General features: G+C 47.5%; 1 protein-coding gene across 1 annotated transcript in view; it reads left to right on the forward strand.

The window, feature by feature from the left end:
• Positions 1 to 17,412, forward strand: part of LOC140399154 (protein crumbs homolog 2-like) — a 239,517-nt gene that overhangs the window by 170,857 nt on the left and 51,248 nt on the right. The window lies entirely within an intron of this gene.

Below are 17,412 nucleotides of genomic sequence, written 5' to 3' on the forward strand. Positions count from 1 at the left end.
AGTTGAATAACATCCTGCCTTAACCCCAATTTGTAAAAAAAAAAAAAAAAAAATCTACACTTATATTTAGCATAATCCCATGTGGTACGGGTCCTGTTTCACTGCTACAATTGATAGGCAATTCACAAGTGTTGAGGAACAGGACAATGATGTCAGGCTCCTGAGTGAACCTACAAAGCCATTTTGGACAAGAATATGTTCATTACTTTATTTATAAATGCAAAGTTTGACAGGTTTCCTCTTTTTTTAAAGTTAACTGCAACCATCACCACTGTCATAACATGGCTTTGATTTCCACTTCCTAAATAAATTAAATTACTACACTTACGTTAGCCTAACGCTGAGAAGAGGTTCATTAGTAAAAGGAAATTGATAATTTCACTTTAAAGAATTTTGTTAACAAGCCGAAAATCATACCAGAGTTCCTAAACGTCTTAAGGATGTGCCCAGTTTCTTATATCACACCAAGTCTTTTGTCAGGTACTTAGAATTTAGATTTGGATTTGTAAACAAAGGTGTAACAAAACAAAAGTGTGCATATTTTGAGATGAAACATTTGAAAAGTTTCTGATCCCTCCCGCCTTGCAGTGAAGTAAGATGACAATTGCAAATGTAAGCTGTTGATTTATTAGCTGTTGGAGCCTCCGGGTGATTGGTGACACGTTTGGCACTGCCAGGGTGTCAGGTTAGTGCCAAGGGGCGCGACCTGAAAGGGGGTATTGCCAAGAAAGGTGGGGGGGCATTTGGCAACGCCATGGTGAGCTGCCTCTCACCTATGGGGTGGGGGGGGGTCAGGTGCTGAGGTTGGGGGGGAGGCGGGGGGGGGATGCTGATGCTGCCTAGGAAGGGGGCGGGACCAGAAGGGAGATCCTTTGGGAGGGCCCAATGCTAGTGATTCTTGAAGGGGGTGGGGTTAGGCCTGCACTCTCACATTGACATCGGGGAGCCTAATATCTGTGAGGCTCGGCTTGCCAAAGTTTTCAATTCCGCGGATCACATTTCCGGCCGGTTTTACCCCGACTCCAAAGAAATTACTATGTGTGGGAGAATTGTGATGGGAATTGCGGCGGAACTGGTTTTCCCACCTGAAATTACACTTTGTCATTTTTTGGGGAGAATTCCATCCATTATTATACTTCCACTTTGGATTCTCCATTGGAATTTTTAGATATTAAGGCAGCTTTTTTTTGGATTGGAGTGTTGTGACTGGTCAGTACAGATCTGTTCCTGGTACCTCTGATTCCATAACTGGTGACAGTCTGGCTAATCTTTAAAAAATGGATTAGGGTCATTAAAATAAAAGGTCGTTGAAGAGACAAGGATACTTTACAGTTCAGAGGAGGCTCCTAAATTGATACCAGAAATGAGGGGTTCAGGCTGTTGCTAACATTTGGTTGGTTCAATTGGCTCTGTTTTATAACCTTTGCTCTAGAGTCGCCGGGTATCTTTATGATACCGCCACGAGGTTCATGTTCAAGTAATGATCAATAACTCAACACACCAATTAGTAAGATTCAAATCAAAACACATTTATTATACACAGTAAATCGCTACTCAGTCATAAACTCTACTTTCTAGGCTATTTCTATGTCTAACAGGCCTATACTTAGCTTCGGACTGGCCCATCAGGTCATGGGAACAAATGGCCTTTCGTTCGGGTTCTGAAACTGCAGGATTCAAAAGCTAGTATAGACCGGTAGCTAGGAGCGCCTATCTCCGAGCGAGCGTTGACTTGAGGCCGCCGGACAGGTCACTGTCAAGGGTTGCTTCGCGTTGCTGAGTGACCCTGTCAAGAAGGACGATTTGAACTTGGGGGCTTTACTTTATAGTCTCCAAGGGCTTCCCGCCTTTCGGGGCGGACCCCGTACCTGGTTTCAAGTGATTGGACTTCGTTCCAATCGCTTGGTTCGATTTCTCCAATACTGGAGCTGTTCCCTGATCGTTGGCGGTCTTTAAGTGTCCGTTAACCTCTTTTGCGTTGGCTCCTGCTGGCGCCGAGGAGTCTGGCTTGGCTTTGTTTACCTTAAATGTTTTGATTGTTCCCGGGGATCGCTCATTACTATGTAGATGGCTGCTACATTACTATGCAGATGGCTGCTTGTATTGATGCTGTCCGAGTTTTTGCAGAGCCTAATACACAGAAACTTGCGCCTGCTAGTTTTTGCCTGTGTTGGCTGAATTTCCCTTCAGCCTTTGTGGTTCTCCATTTTAAGCCAGGAAGTGGGCAACTCAGGTGGCTACACACCCTCCTTGTGATCCTAACGCGAAGCGTGAAGGATCACATAACTGCGTTGTCTTCATTCCCTGACCTGGCGAGCACTCTTCTATGGCCTCTACACTGACCATAACTATGCAAGAACATTTTAACTGACAATTCTAAGTGACGCTATGGCAAAACAGGGACATGCATTACAAAATAAGAAAAACGGTACCTCTAACTGTCCTTAATAAACTACACTCACTCAAACATTCAATCATACTAACTTCTTAAACAATACACACAAAGTCATTGCAGCATTAGTCACATTTTTCCTGGCTTGGCGATCAAGCTCAGGATTGTACAATCGCTCAATGAAAAACACATTTCTTGATTCACAAAAAGAACGCAAACGAATGTTCTTTATTATAGATCGCGGGGGTCGGGGGTCTGGTCATAACCGAAAATAGGCGATCTTATCCTATATACCGGGGTGCGAGCGCGGTAGGCTCTCCTTCGCCATTTCCTCAGACGAATAGTCTGCACGATGCAGCAGAGTATCGCCAATACTAATAGGGATTCTATCAAGTAGGACAGGGAGTACCAGGTTATAAACCTGTCACACCAAGATTGTGTGGTGTTGCTTGCGACTGGGCTCTGGGTGCTATGGGGAAGTGAATCATTAACGGCTGGGGGGGGGGTTGGGGTCAGGGGGTTCGCGTTCGCGCGCAACCAAATGTTCATTAGGGTGATGAGCAACACGGAGGATGTCCTCATGGTTCTTTTTCTTTCTCTTCTCTTCTCTTTGTCTCTGTTCCTGGAGCTTCTGGAGTTCTGTGGGATCAAGCATAGCGTCTGTTACTATCTTGGTTTAATATCTCGTCTATTAGTATGTCTGTCCTTCAGTGCCAATTCTCCCTTTACAATTTGTCACCATGTGTGACTCCCTCATTTTTTATTTTTTTTAAACTGAATATTCCGGACAAGACACACTTAAAAATACTGAAACAGTGTGAGCCGTCTCGCAGGCTGTGCGATTTACCATCCAAATGTTTGAGGATGTAAATAGCATAGGGATGGCAACCTAAGGGCCGCCTGAAAACAAACAAAACTTTTTGAACCAAAAGTTGCCGAAATGAGGTGCGTATGGGCCGCGACGGGTAAGATTTGGATGGAATCCCCGGGTAGGATGGCGACGAATGCCGTGTGTACTCTACCCGAGCGTAGCTGACCAGAGGGGGGGGGGGGGGTCCTCAGGCAGGGCGGAGACCCATGCCGTTTCTCCACTGCCTGAGCAACCGACAAGAACGGGCAAAAATGTAGTCATCGTGGTGGGGTTGCCGTATTGGCTCTACCTTCGAACCAGAAGAGCAGTTACATAGAACATAGAACATAGAAAATACAGCACAGAACAGGCCCTTCGGCCCACGATGTTGTGCCGAACCTTTGTCCTAGATTAATTATAGATTATCATTGAATTTACAGTGCAGAAGGAGGCCATTCGGCCCTTTGAGTCTGCACCGGCTCCTGGAAAGAGCACCCTACCCAAACTCAACACCTCCACCCAACACCAAGGGCAATTTTGGACATTAAGGGCAATTTATCATTGGCCAATTCACCTAACCTGCACATCTTTGGACTGTGGGAGGAAACTGGAGCACCCGGAGGAAACCCACGCAGACACGGGGAGGACGTGCAGACTCCACACAGACAGTGACCCAAGCCGGAATCGAACCTGGGACCCTGGAGCTGTGAAGCATTGTGCTATCCACAATGCTACCGTGCTGCCCTTAAGAACAAATAAATCTACACTATATCATTTTACCGTAATCCATGTACCTATCCAATAGCTGCTTGAAGGTCCCTAATGTTTCCGACTCAACTACTTCCACAGGCAGTGCATTCCATGCCCCCACTACTCTCTGGGTAAAGAACCTACCTCTGATATCCCTCCTATATCTTCCAGCTTTCACCTTAAATTTATGTCCCCTTGTAATGGTTTGTTCCACCCGGGGAAAAAGTCTCTGACTGTCTACTCTATCTATTCCCCATATCATCTTATAAACCTCTATCAAGTCGCCCCTCATCCTTCTCCGTTCTAATGAGAAAAGGCCTAGCACCCTCAACCTTTCCTCGTAAGACCTACTCTCCATTCCAGGCAACATCCTGGTAAATCTTCTTTGCACCTTTTCCAAAGCTTCCACATCCTTCCTAAAATGAGGCGACCAGAACTGTACACAGTACTCCAAATGTGGCCTTACCAAAGTTTTGTACAGCTGCATCATCACCTCACAGCTCTTAAATTCAATCCCTCTGTTAAAGAACGCGAGCACACCATAGGCCTTCTTCACAGCTCTATCCACTTGAGTGGCAACTTTCAAAGATGTATGAACATAGACCCCAAGATCTCTCTGCTCCTCCACATTGCCAAGAACTCTACCATTAACCCTGTATTCCACATTCATATTTGTCCTTCCAAAATGGACAACCTCACACTTTTCAGGGTTAAACTCCATCTGCCACTTCTCAGCCCAGCTCTGCATCCGATCTATGTCTCTTTGCAGCCGACAACAGCCCTCCTCACTATCCACAACTCCACCAATCTTCGTATCGTCTGCAAATTTACTGACCCACCCTTCAACTCCCTCATCCAAGTCATTAATGAAAATCACAAACAGCAGAGGACCCAGAACTGATCCCTGCGGTACGCCACTGGTAACTGGGATCCAGGCTGAATATTTACCATCCACCACCACTCTCTGACTTCTATTGGTTAGCCAGTTCGTTATCCAACTGGCCAAATTTCCCACTATCCCATGCCTCCTTACTTTCTGCATAAGCCTACCATGGGGAACCTTATCAAATGCCTTACTAAAATCCATGTACACTACATCCACTGCTTTACCTTCATCCACATGCTTGGTCACCTCCTCAAAGAATTCAATAAGACTTGTAAGGCAAGACCTACCCCTCACAAATCCGTGCTGACTATCCCTAATCAAGCAGTGTCTTTCCAGATGCTCAGAAATCCTATCCTTCAGTACCCTTTCCATGACTTTGCCTACCACTGAAGTAAGACTAACTGGCCTGTAATTCCCAGGGTTATCCCTAGTCCCTTTTTTGAACAGGGGCACGACATTCGCCACTCTCCAATCCCCTGGTACCACCCCTGTTGACAGTGAGGACGAAAAGATCATTGCCAACGGCTCTGCAATTTCATCTCTTGCTTCCCATAGAATCCTTGGATATATGCTGTCAGGCCCGGGGGACTTGTCTATCCTCAAGTTTTTCAAAATGCCCAACACATCTTCCTTCCTAACAAGTATTTCCTCAAGCTTACCAATCTGTTTCACACTGTCCTCTCCAACAATATCGCCCCTCTCATTTGTAAATACAGAAGAAAAGTACTCGTTCAAGACCTCTCCTATCTCTTCAGACTCAATACACAATCTCCCGCTACTGTCCTTGATCGGACCTACCCTCGCTCTAGTCATACTCATATTTCTCACATATGTGTAAAAGGCCTTGGGGTTTTCCTTGATCCTACCCGCCAAAGATTGTTCATGCCCTCTCTTAGCTCTCCTAATCCCTTTCTTCAGTTCCCTTCTGGCTATCTTGTATCCCTCCAATGCCCTGTCTGAACCTTGTTTCCTCAGCCTTACATAAGTCTCCTTTTTCCTCTTAACAAGATATTCAACCTCTCTTGTCAACCATGGTTCCCTCACTCGACCATCTCTTCCCTGCCTGACAGGGACATACATATCAAGGACACGTAGTACCTGTTCCTTGAACAAGTTCCACATTTCACTTGAGTCCCTCCCTGCCAGCCTATGTTCCCAACTTATGCACTTCAATTCTTGTCTGACAACATCGTATTTACCCTTCCCCCAATTGTAAACCTTGCCCTGTTGCACGCACCTATCCCTCTCCATTACTAAAGTGAAAGTCACAGAATTGTGGTCACTATCTCCAAAATGCTCCCCCACTAACAAATCTATCACTTGCCCTGGTTCATTACCCAGTACTAAATCCAATATTGCCCCTCCTCTGGTCGGACAATCTACATACTGTGTTAGAAAAGCTTCCTGGACACACTGCACAAACACCACCCCATCCAAACTATTTGATCTAAAGAGTTTCCACTCAATATTTGGGAAGTTAAAGTCGCCCATGACTACTACCCTATGACTTCTGCACCTTTCCAAAATCTGTTTCCCAATCTGTTCCTCCACATCTCTGCTACTATTGGGGGGCCTATAGAAAACTCCTAACAAGGTGACTGCTCCTTTCCTATTTCTGACTTCAACCCAGACTACCTCAATAGGGTGATACTCCTCGAACTGCCTTTCTGCAGCTGTTATACTATCTCTAATTAATAATGCCACCCCCCCCACCTCTTTTACCACCCTCCCTAATCTTATTGAAACATCTATAACCAGGGACCTCCAACAACCATTTCTGCCCCTCTTCTATCCAAGTTTCCGTGATGGCCACCACATCGTAGTCCCAAGTACCGATCCATGCCTTAGGTTCACCCACCTTATTCCTGATGCTTCTTGCGTTGAAGTATACACACTTCAACCCATCTCCGTGCCTGCAAGTACTCTCCTTTGTCAGTGTTCCCTTCCCCACTGCCTCACTACATGCTTTGGCGTCCTGAATATCGGCTACCTTAGTTGCTGGACTACAAATCCGGTTCCCATTCCCCTGCCAAATTAGTTTAAACCCTCCCGAAGAGTACTAGAAAACCTCCCTCCCAGGATATTGGTGCCCCTCTGGTTCAGATGCAACCTGTCCTGCTTGTACAGGTCCCACCTTCCCCAGAATGCGCTCCAATTATCCAAATACCTGAAGCCCTCCCTCCTACACCATTCCTGCAGCCACGTGTTCAGCTGCACTCTCTCCCTATTCCTAGCCTCGCTATCACGTGGCACTGGCAACAAACCAGAGATGACAACTCTGTCTGTCCTGGCTTTTAACTTCCAACCTAACTCCCTAAACTTGTTTATTACCTCCACACCCCTTTTCCTACCTATGTCGTTGGTACCAATGTGCACCACGACTTCTGGCTGCTCACCCTCCCCCTTAAGGATCCTGAAGACACGATCCGAGACATCCCTGGCCCTGGCACCCGGGAGGCAACATACCTTCCGGGAGTCTCGCTCGCGACCACAGAATCTCCTATCTATTCCCCTAACCATTGAATCTCCTACAACTATTGCTTTTCTATTCCCCCCCCCTTCACTTCTGAGCCCCAGAGCCAGACTCAGTGCCAGAGACCTGGCCGCTAGGGCCTTCCCCCGGTAGGTCATCCCCCCCAACAGCATCCAAAACGGTATACTTGTTTTGAAGGGGAACGGCCACGAGGGATCCCTGCACTGTCTGCCTGTTTGTTTTTTTCCCCCTGACGGTAACCCAGCTATTCTTGTCCTGTACCTTGGGTGTGGATACCTCCTTGTAACTCTTCTCAATCACCCCCTCTGCCTCCCGGATGATCCGAAGTTCATCCTGCTTCAGCTCCAGTTCCCTAACACGGTCTTTGAGGAGCTGAAGTTGGGTGCACTTCCCGCAGGTATAGTCAGCGGGGACACCAGTGGTATCCCTCACCACCCACATCCTACAGGAGGAGCATGCAACTGGCCTAGCCTCCATCCCTTCTTACCTGACAGAATATAGCTGCCCTGTGGACTAACTAGATCTCCGCCCTCCGACTCTGCTCCCAGTCAGCTACACTTTCTGTAAACTCCTGGCTCTCTTCGCACTCTTTGCGGAAATGTCGGAAACAAAATGAAAGGAGCACCTTACTCCCTCCTCACCTAACTCCCTCGGTCACCAAACTCTTACTATAGCACTCAAAAAGCACCAAATTCAGCACTCCCTCGGTCACGAAACTCTTACTATAGCACTCAAAAAGCACCAAATTCAGCACTCAGTGCAAACAAAGTCTGCACTGTAGGGGATCACTTTTATACTGTGAATCTAGCCTCTGAAAACTGGCCTAATCCAATTAACTAATTAACAAGCTCCAGCTGCAAGTGCCTACAAGTAGAAGCCTGTTTAAAGCTTATTGAAAATTCACCTTCTACTAAACCAAACAGCAACTTTTAAGTTAATTAACTAAATAAAAGAAAGACTAAACTTTAGATAAAAATGAAGCCTTATACTCCCTCGGTCACCAAACTCTTACTATAGCACTCAAAAAGCACCAAATTCAGCACTCAGTGCAAAACTGAGCAACTTTTAAGTTAATTAACTAAATAAAAGAAAGACTAAACTTTAGGTAAAAATGAAGCCTTATACTCCCTCGAGTTACGAATGGGGGTCTGCGTTTCTGTCGACAGAGGAGTTCCTCTGAACTGGCGTCTGGGACATTAACAAGTCTCTGTGGACAAACTAGTTCCTCTGAACTAGTGTCCGGGACAAACTAGTTTCTCTGACCTCCAGTGGGCGTCAGAAGGGTGGTGGCGTGGGGCTGTGAAATTTGTTTTCGATCGTACAAACAACATTTAACAATACCACTACAAACAACATTAAACATGCTGCAGGTTCCATCAGAAAGGATACCGCTTTCTCCCAAGCGGTTCCTTTTTAAAACATCATCTGGACACCTCAGTTATCGGTTGGGAACAGGGCCGCAAAGGGGTTCTCGTTTGGGGAGTCAGACTCAAAGTCGTCATCTTCTCCCGGATGCCAAACTCTCGAGTGTATGAGGGCAGATAGGGCTGCATGGTGTGATTTGGGATCCATCTCGTCATTCCGGACGAGTCTGAATGAATTGTCCCGGTGCCAAAAGGATGTGTCCAATTCTGTTGGAATGGAGTCGGGGGTCGTCATTGTAGGTCGGTGGTCGGTGGTGGGGCTTGTTTAGGAAAGTGCTCATGAAGGGATTACTCGATTCGTGGTCAGATTCGCTGGGTGTGGGGCCTGATGTATGGGGATAGTAGGGAGGCGTGCTGTGGCTATTGTAATCTGTAGATGTTGAAACTGTATTTCTCAAAAACATCAGCGCAAAAGGGAGGACTGAATCCCAAGTAGTGTTGTTTTGCTGGATCATTTCTCGGAGGGTAGCTTTTAGAGTCCGATTCATGCGCTCCACGATATCACTTGACTGGGGGTGGTCTGCGATGTAGAATTTTTGGGTAATGCCAAATATTGTGAGGACATTCTTCATGACACGTCCCGTAAAATGGGAACCTTGGTCGGATTCAATGCTGCAGGGGAGTCCCCATCTCGTAAAGATCTTGGCTGTGGTCTTTGCCGTGTTCGTTCTGGATGGGAATGCTTCTACCCATTTTGTAAACGTGTCTATCACCACGAGTACATATTTATAACCATTCCTGCAAGGGGGCAATGGTCCAATATAATCGATCTGGAGGTTAGTCCAGGGGTCATTAACGGGTCGGGTGTGACTAAGCTGAGCCTTTTTGGTACATCTGTCCGGATTGTTCTGGGCACAGATAAGGCAATTCTCAACGTAGTGAGTTACATCTTTTTGAAACTCGGCCACCAACAGAGCTGCCTGAGATGGGCTGTAGTGGGATTAATTCCCTGATGTCCATGACTGTCATGGAACAAACAAATGAGCTGATTCCTGTCCTGTTCAGGAACCACATAAAGAGTGTATTTTAACAACACACCGTCATGTGTGGTCAGAGCATTTTTAAACCTATCGTAAGTTGCCGTAAATTTTCCTTTCAAAATCTCCCTGAGATTGCTATCCTGCTTCTGGGCCTGCACTAAATCCTCGATATTAGTCTGCGAGACCTGAACTGCATTCACTGGTGCGCTTTCGGGGGGGGGGTGTCCAAAGATATCCGTGCCTGAAACCTGCTTTTGCCAATGCGTCGGCTTTTACATTTCCAGGGGGGGCAGGAACGATGGTGACTTCGAACTTTAACTATTCCAAAAGTCCTGCCCTGGCCTTTTTCTAAAATGTGACGGAGCAATTTGGCTGAGGGGAGGGGTTTTCCGTCTGCGGAAACAAATCCTCTTGCTTTCCACAGAGGTAGGAATTCTGTAAGGCTATTGCAGACATAGAGGCTGTCCGAGTATATGTCTGCTGGGCTGGGGAAGGAATCTGGGTGTTCTACAATGTACGCCATGGCTGCTAGTTCTGCGCCTGTGCGCCTAAGTGTCCTGGAAGTTTTATTGCGATTTTATCTTCTAGGGCGTGTCCCTGCACATCCTCGACATAAATGCCGCATCCTGTTATGCGCTTCCCTTCTAATATTGTGCAAGATCCATCCACATATATTCTTATGGGTTCACACGTGTCTGTGTGCTTGGGGCTCTGGATTGAACTATCTATCTTTCTGTGGGGTGTCTTAGCAATAAAGGGGCCTGTGTTGTGGTGTGGTGAGATGATTTCACATTCATGGGGGGTGCCTGGGTACTGTAGGTTATCTGCTAAGAAAGTGTGGGTCTTGGTCCTTTTAACAGTGATGTCCCGTCCCTGCAAAAGAAGGGTCCATCTGGCTGCTCTTATTTGACTGACTGTACCGTCCTTAAGTCGTCCGTCCAGCAAAAGTTGGGTGGGGGTGTGTTCTGTGAGGATTGTGATGGGGTTTAGTCCGGTTATGGAAGAAAAATATTGTACTGCCCAAAAAAGTGCGAGCAGGTGCCTTTCACAGGCAGAAAATCCCTGCTCCACAGCATCTAAGACTCTGGAGGCGTAAGCCACGGACAGGCCTTAACTGTTCGTGCCGTTCCTGGAGGAGCACGGCCGAAAGGGTGCAGTCTGTGCTTGCTACCTCTATCGCATAGGAGGAAAGCGGGTCTGGAACTTGTAGTGCGGGGGCTGCTATGAGTGCTCTTTTCAACAAGTCCACAGCATCCGTATGCTGTGGAAGCCATTCCCAGGGGGCTCCTTTCTTTAGGAGGTCTCAGAGGGGTTCTGCCTTGCTGGCGAAACCGTCAATGTGGTTTCTGCAGTAGCCAACCTGTCCTAAAAACGTCCGGAGGGCTGAAACATTCTGGGGAAGGGGCAATTTGGCAATCGAGTCAATCCTTTTATGCTCGATCTCACGTTTACCATGTGTAATAATTGTACCCAAATATATCACCTTGTTTTCCAAAATCTGGGCCTTTTTGGAGTTTACTTTACAAACAATTTTCAGTAGGAGTTCCAGGAGTTCGGCCAGAAGCTCGATGTGCTCTGCCTTGGTGTCTGTCTGCAGTAATAGGTCGTCCACATACTGGACTAGACATTCAGGTAGAGAAAATTTTGATAATCCATTTGCCAACTGTCGGTGTAAAATGGAGGGGGAGTTGTGGAAGCCTTGTGGAAGGCATGTCCACTTGTACTGCTGATTTTTAAAAGTGAAGGCAAATTTGTACTGGCACGCCTTTGCCAATGGAATGGACCAGAATCCATTACTGACGTCCAAAACCGTAAAGTATTGTGAGTTGAGTCCCTGTTTGAGCATGGTCTCGGGACTTGTGGCTACCGTGGGGGCTGCTGCGGGGGTGACTTTGTTGAGTTCCCGGTAATCGATGGTCAGTCGCCATGATCCATCGGGCTTTCTCACTGGCCAAATCGGGGCATTATTAGTAGAGGCTACTGATCTAAGTACGCCCTGCTCCAATAAGCTGTTGATAACTTTTGCGATTTCTCCCTCTGCCTCTTGGGAAATCCATATTGCTTTTGGGTCTAGGATCAGGTCCTGTGATTTGTACTGAACCAGTCATCCGGCCACAGTCATGTTTGTGGGTCGCGAATGCTGCCCTGTTCTTTTGTAAAAATGCCCTAACCTGCTTGTCCGTGCTAATCGTAGTCGGGTCAAACCTACTGCGCTAATCTTGTTTGCATATTCTCCTATGGTGAGCGTTGCGGGATCTCTTGCAGATTTTGCCATTCTCCAGACACATTGGTTGACTGGATCAAAGGATAGGTTGTGGGAATTCATAAAATCTATGCCTAAAATGTGTTCTGCTGTGTGGGGTAGATCGACTAAAACTATGGGGTCCTTGGTGGTGATGTTGCCAATTTGAATGGGTACAGGGGCGGTGATGTGTCCCTGCTGTGAGTGGCCTGTAAAGCCGCTGAGGGTGATGGTGGCTGTAGTGGGCCACGTGTCCTTTTGGAACATGGTGGAGGAATTTATTGTGGTGCGGGGCCCTCCTGTGTCCCAGAGAAACTCGATGGGCTGTCCCCGTATCTTTGCTACAACTACTGGTCGGCTGGACCTATCCCAAAGGCTGTCGCAGACCCAACTGGGGGAGCCCGAACACCGTCAGTCCATTCCGTTCAGGTCCGTCTGATCTGAACGGGTGCTCACACTATGTATTGCCTTCGTCCTGGTTTTATTTAGAGTGCCTGTCTGCTGGGCTCTCTGTTGCTTTTGTGGGGCATTGCATTCTCTTGCAAAGTGTCCCAACTGTCCACAGTTGTAACACTCCTTGACTTTTGTGGGGGGGCTGTTCTGCCTTCATTTACCCATGCGGAGTTCTGGGGTGCCTTAACTGTGTGTATGTCTGCTTCTGCCTGCTGTTCTTCGGGATTTTTATTCGTGGGTTTGTTTTGAACAGATTGCTCCCAGGCGCGGGACAATCTTTTTACAACCCATTTCTCATTATGAGCCTCCTCGGAGGGATCATAATTGGCACAAGCTTTTTGTCATGTTTCTGTGGCATGGGAGATAAGGGTGTGGGTCCATTTGGCCATGTTGTCTGGGGACAAATGGGCGCGGTCTAAGTCTCCGAAAACTGCTGCAAAATTGATCCACAAGCGTCCAGCAAACGCTGTGGGGTGCTCAGTTTTCTTTTGCCTGCACTTATTGAGGCCATCTACAAGGTCACCCCGGTTATACCCGATCGCGTCTAGGATCGCGGTATGCATTTCTGCAAGGGTGCCTCCTCCTACATTCTGTGGGTCGGGAAGGGCTGCTACGACAGAAGGGTCTAATCTCAAAACTGTGAGATTTACTTGCTCTCGCTCATCCAGGCCGTACATGATCGCCTGCTGTTTTACTCTGGCAAAGAAGTGGTGGGGGTCTGAGTTGGGAAGGAACGGTTTGATTTTATCGCACGCGTCCCGTAGTTGGGTCACTGTTAAGGGGGTGGTGTACAGAAATTCCGTGTCGTCCGATGTGGCTGTGCGGTGGGTGGTGACTGGGTTCATTGGAGCCTGAACTATCTGCTCTGTGGGGGGTTGGGGCGCTTTTCTCTTCTGGGGCTTTCCCTGTGCACATGTTCCCTGAACATATCTCTGCGCTGTCTCACTCAATTCTTCCCAATCAGGGCCGTCTTCCTCATCTAGCTGTGATCCAAAGGTTTCCTGGAATCCTTTTTGAACTGAAAGCAGAGATTGCAGTTCTGCAATCTGCTTCCGGCACTTTGCGTGGTCTAATGAGCTTTGTCTTTGCTCTGTGGTGGCAGCATGGAGTGCTCTTAACGCTGCCTTCAGGTCACTACACTGCCTCTGCAATGCCTCTACCTGCTTTTCTGTTTCGTCTCATACCAGGACTGCACGTTGCGTGTCCTGATAGGTCTTTTCGTACTGGGATTGGAAGCTGCTTAGGTGCGCCAGACAAGACTGGTGTGCCCGCTTGGCATCATCCACCTCTCCGTCCTTTGCTGCTAACTTCCTCCTTAACTCTACATTCTCTTTCTCTACCTCACTGACATCGACCTTGCTCATTCGATGTATGCCTTCTGTCTCTCTACGGAGCGTCCTAACAACTCCTCTGTGCCTCGCAATTGTGCCAAACAGGACACGATTGCCATCGGTTGCGAGCTTTTCCTAAGCTCTTCTTGTGAATCACGCTCAGGTTCTCCCACCAAGTATGTCCTATACTCCCGGGACCTGTTTCCTCATTTTCACAGAATTCGCTCCAAAGAGGCCATCCTTTCCCTTTGAGGTACTTTCTGATTTCCTCTTCCCAAACGGGACACTGTCCTACTCTGCTGCTGCTGGTCGCTGCGACCACGAATTCCTCGGGGTTCATGAGACGTTGCATTGCCTGCATTGCCATCTTTCTTATCTGAATGCTTCACTTGAAATCTGGAACAAGAGGTATAAAGGCGGTGCTGTAATTATGGGTACGGCTTTCGCTATTTTCAGGAATACAAACTCCCGACAGTTTTGTCGCAACAAAAAATCTATCAGTGTTACCTTATCACCCTGTTAGTTACGCATGCATTTACACACTTCCGAATTATGAGGATTGATCAGAACTGCTTGAACACTTGTGGTTTTTTTGTTCCCAATTGGATTTCTAATTCAAATTTTGGGTTCTCCCGGAGTGGTTAAGCCACTTCTAGATCGCGTCCCGTCAGGATGTCGCCAATAATATGTTGCTAACTTTTGGTTGGTTCAATTGGCTCTGTTTTATAACCTTTGCTCTCGCGTCGCCAGGTATCTTTATGATACCGCCACGAGGTTCAAGTTCAAGTAATGATCAATGGCTCAACGCACCAATTAGATTCAAATGAATACACATTTATTATACACAGTAAATCGCTACTCATGCATAAACTCTACTTTCTAGGCTATTTCTATGACTAACGGGCCTATGATTAGCTTTGGACTGGCCCACCAGGTCAGGGGAATAAATGGCCTTTCGTTCGGTACTGAAACGGCAGGATTCAAAAGCTGGTATAGACTGGTAGCTAGGAGCGCCTATCACGTAGCGAGCGTTGACTTGAGACTTACTTCTTTGGAGGCCGCCGGACAGGTCACTGTCAAGGGTTGCTTTGCTTTGCTGAGTGACCCTGTCAAGAAGGATGATTTGAACTTGGGGGCTTTACTTTATAGTCCCCAGGGGCTTCCCGCCTTTCGGGGCGGACCCCATACCTGGTTTCAAGTGATTGGACTTCGTTCCAATCGCTTGGTTCGATATCTCCATATTGGGGGGAGGGGGGGGGGAGGGTGGGGAGGGGGGGAGGGGAGGGGAGGGGGGGAGGTGGGGAGGTGGGGGGGAGGGGGGAGGGGGGAGGGGAGGGGGAGGAGGGGGGAGGGGGGGGAGGGGGGAGGGAAGGGGGGAGGGGATGGGGGGAGGGGGAGGGGGGAGGAGGGGGGGGAGAGGGGGGAGGGGGGGAGGGGGAGGGGGGGAGGAGGGGGGGAGAGGGGGGATGGGGGGGGGGGAAGAGGGGGGAGGGGGGAGGGGAGGGAGGGAGGGAGATCAGGGGGGGAATCGGGGGTCACTTCGCAGGCCTCGGAGAGCGGAGCGTCATTTAAAAATGACAAAACTGGGCCTGTGGGCCTCGGCCGTACGTTCCCTGCTGAGGCCCCTGGTATGTGTTTCTTGGCACCACAAGCGGCGGGAAACATGCGGCTCAACGTGGTCGCTATGGGACTTTCTTCCCAATTAATTGAATCGGTCCTTTGTCTAATGAAGAGAGATTGAGCAGTTCAGGCCTATATTGAGGTATAAAAGATGATAAAGTCTATGGATAAAGTAGACATGGAGCAGATGCTTTCTCCTTCTAGAACGAGATGTCATAGTCCCAAGATAAGTAGCTATAAATTTAAAACAGAGATGAGGAGAAACTACTTCTCCCAAAGGGGTGTGAATCTGTGGAATTTGCTACCCCAGAGTGCAGTGGATGCTGGGACATTGAGTAAATTTGAGGAGGAGTTAGGCAGATTTTTAATTAGTAATGGGTTGAAGGGTTACGGAGAATGGGCAGGACGGTGGAGTTGAAGCCATGTTGAGATCAGCCATGATCATATTGAATGTTGGAGCAGGCTCGAGAGGCTATATTGCCTACTCCTGCTCCTAATTCTTATGTTTTCAGAAAGAACTACTCCGTCTAATTACACCGTCAAAGTTTTTGGTTTGTAGCCCTGTAGGTAACAGTACCTCAAGCACAAATCTGGCGTTCTTGAATAATAAGGGGGTTTCTTGATTAATAAAGGGGATCAGGGGTTATGGGGAGAAGGCAGGACAATGCGGATGAGGAACTTATCAGCTATGATCGAATGACGGAGCAGATTCAATCTGCCGAATGTCCTAATTCTGCTCCTGTATCTTATGGTCTTTTGTATTACACTCCCCACCACGTTTAGCACCTATATTTATGGCAAGCAATTGCCTATACCTGGGCAATTAGCAATTACCATTCACCATCACCAAAGACATCAATTACAAAAGATGACAGCTGTTTTGCATAATTCAATAAGTTATTCACAGTTTCCTTCCTGATGGAGAGCATTTGAAAATTTTGAACGAGTTCTGGCACTTCAGCAGTGAAAATAATCAACAAAAACTGTACTTATTCATTTTGGACAATAAAAGAGTTTGAAGCAGCCAGGGCTATAGATGAATGGCAGTGGCGGCTTCATCAGATGAGTGAGCAATGAAGAGGGGGAGAAGGAGGCAGCAAGTACTGTGGAGACATAAGAAGGTTATTAGAAGCCTTCATTTTAACTATTTTGTGTGAAAAAAACCGTGTTGCCAGCATTTTCTTTGAATGTACACTGGACAATTTTCAAGCTACTGAGCTCCAATTGTTGGCATTGCAGTTTTCTTTCAAAAAGTAACATGCAAGTCGCAAGCACCATTTAATACGATTATTCAAAATATCAAATGAAACATTTAATTGTTAGAACTGTTTTTTGGCAATTTATGTGATGGCTTCAACGTCTGTCCTCTGATGCTACTCTTGCATTTACTTTCACTTCGTAACTTTCAACGACATACTCTAAGTTTTCTGTGAGGTGCCTGGGATTAATGTCCAATTCATACACCCTACAATCACAATGGCCTAATTACACAAAATAAAACAGATTCATAGGCAAAGTAACAGCAAGTCAAAATCATTTATTTTATTCAAGTAAAACCTGTTTTTCTTTTTTTTTTTTAAATAATAAATTGACAGATAGTGTGAACTGTGAAGATCAGGAATTGAATTGCATTGAGTAGTTTCCTAATTATTGAAATTGTTAACCAGCAGAAAATGAGAAACAGATATCTGGGGCGAGACTTTCCGACCCCCCCGCCGGGTCGGAGAATCGCTGGGGGCTGGCGTGAATCCCACCCCCGCCGGTTGCCGAATTCTCCGGCACCGGATATTCAGCGGGGGCGGGAATCGCACCGTGCCGGTTGGCGGGCCCCTCCCCGCGATTCTCCGGCCCGGATGGGCCGAAGTCCCGCTGCTAAAATGCCTGTCCTGCCGGCGTAGATTAAACCACCTACCTTACCGGCGGGACAAGGCGGCGCGGGCGGGCTCTGGGGTCCTGGGATGGGGCGATCTGGTCCCGGGGGGTGCCCCCA

This window comes from Scyliorhinus torazame, chromosome 22 (genome assembly GCF_047496885.1).
Source record: "Scyliorhinus torazame isolate Kashiwa2021f chromosome 22, sScyTor2.1, whole genome shotgun sequence".
Lineage (NCBI taxonomy): Eukaryota > Metazoa > Chordata > Chondrichthyes > Carcharhiniformes > Scyliorhinidae > Scyliorhinus > Scyliorhinus torazame.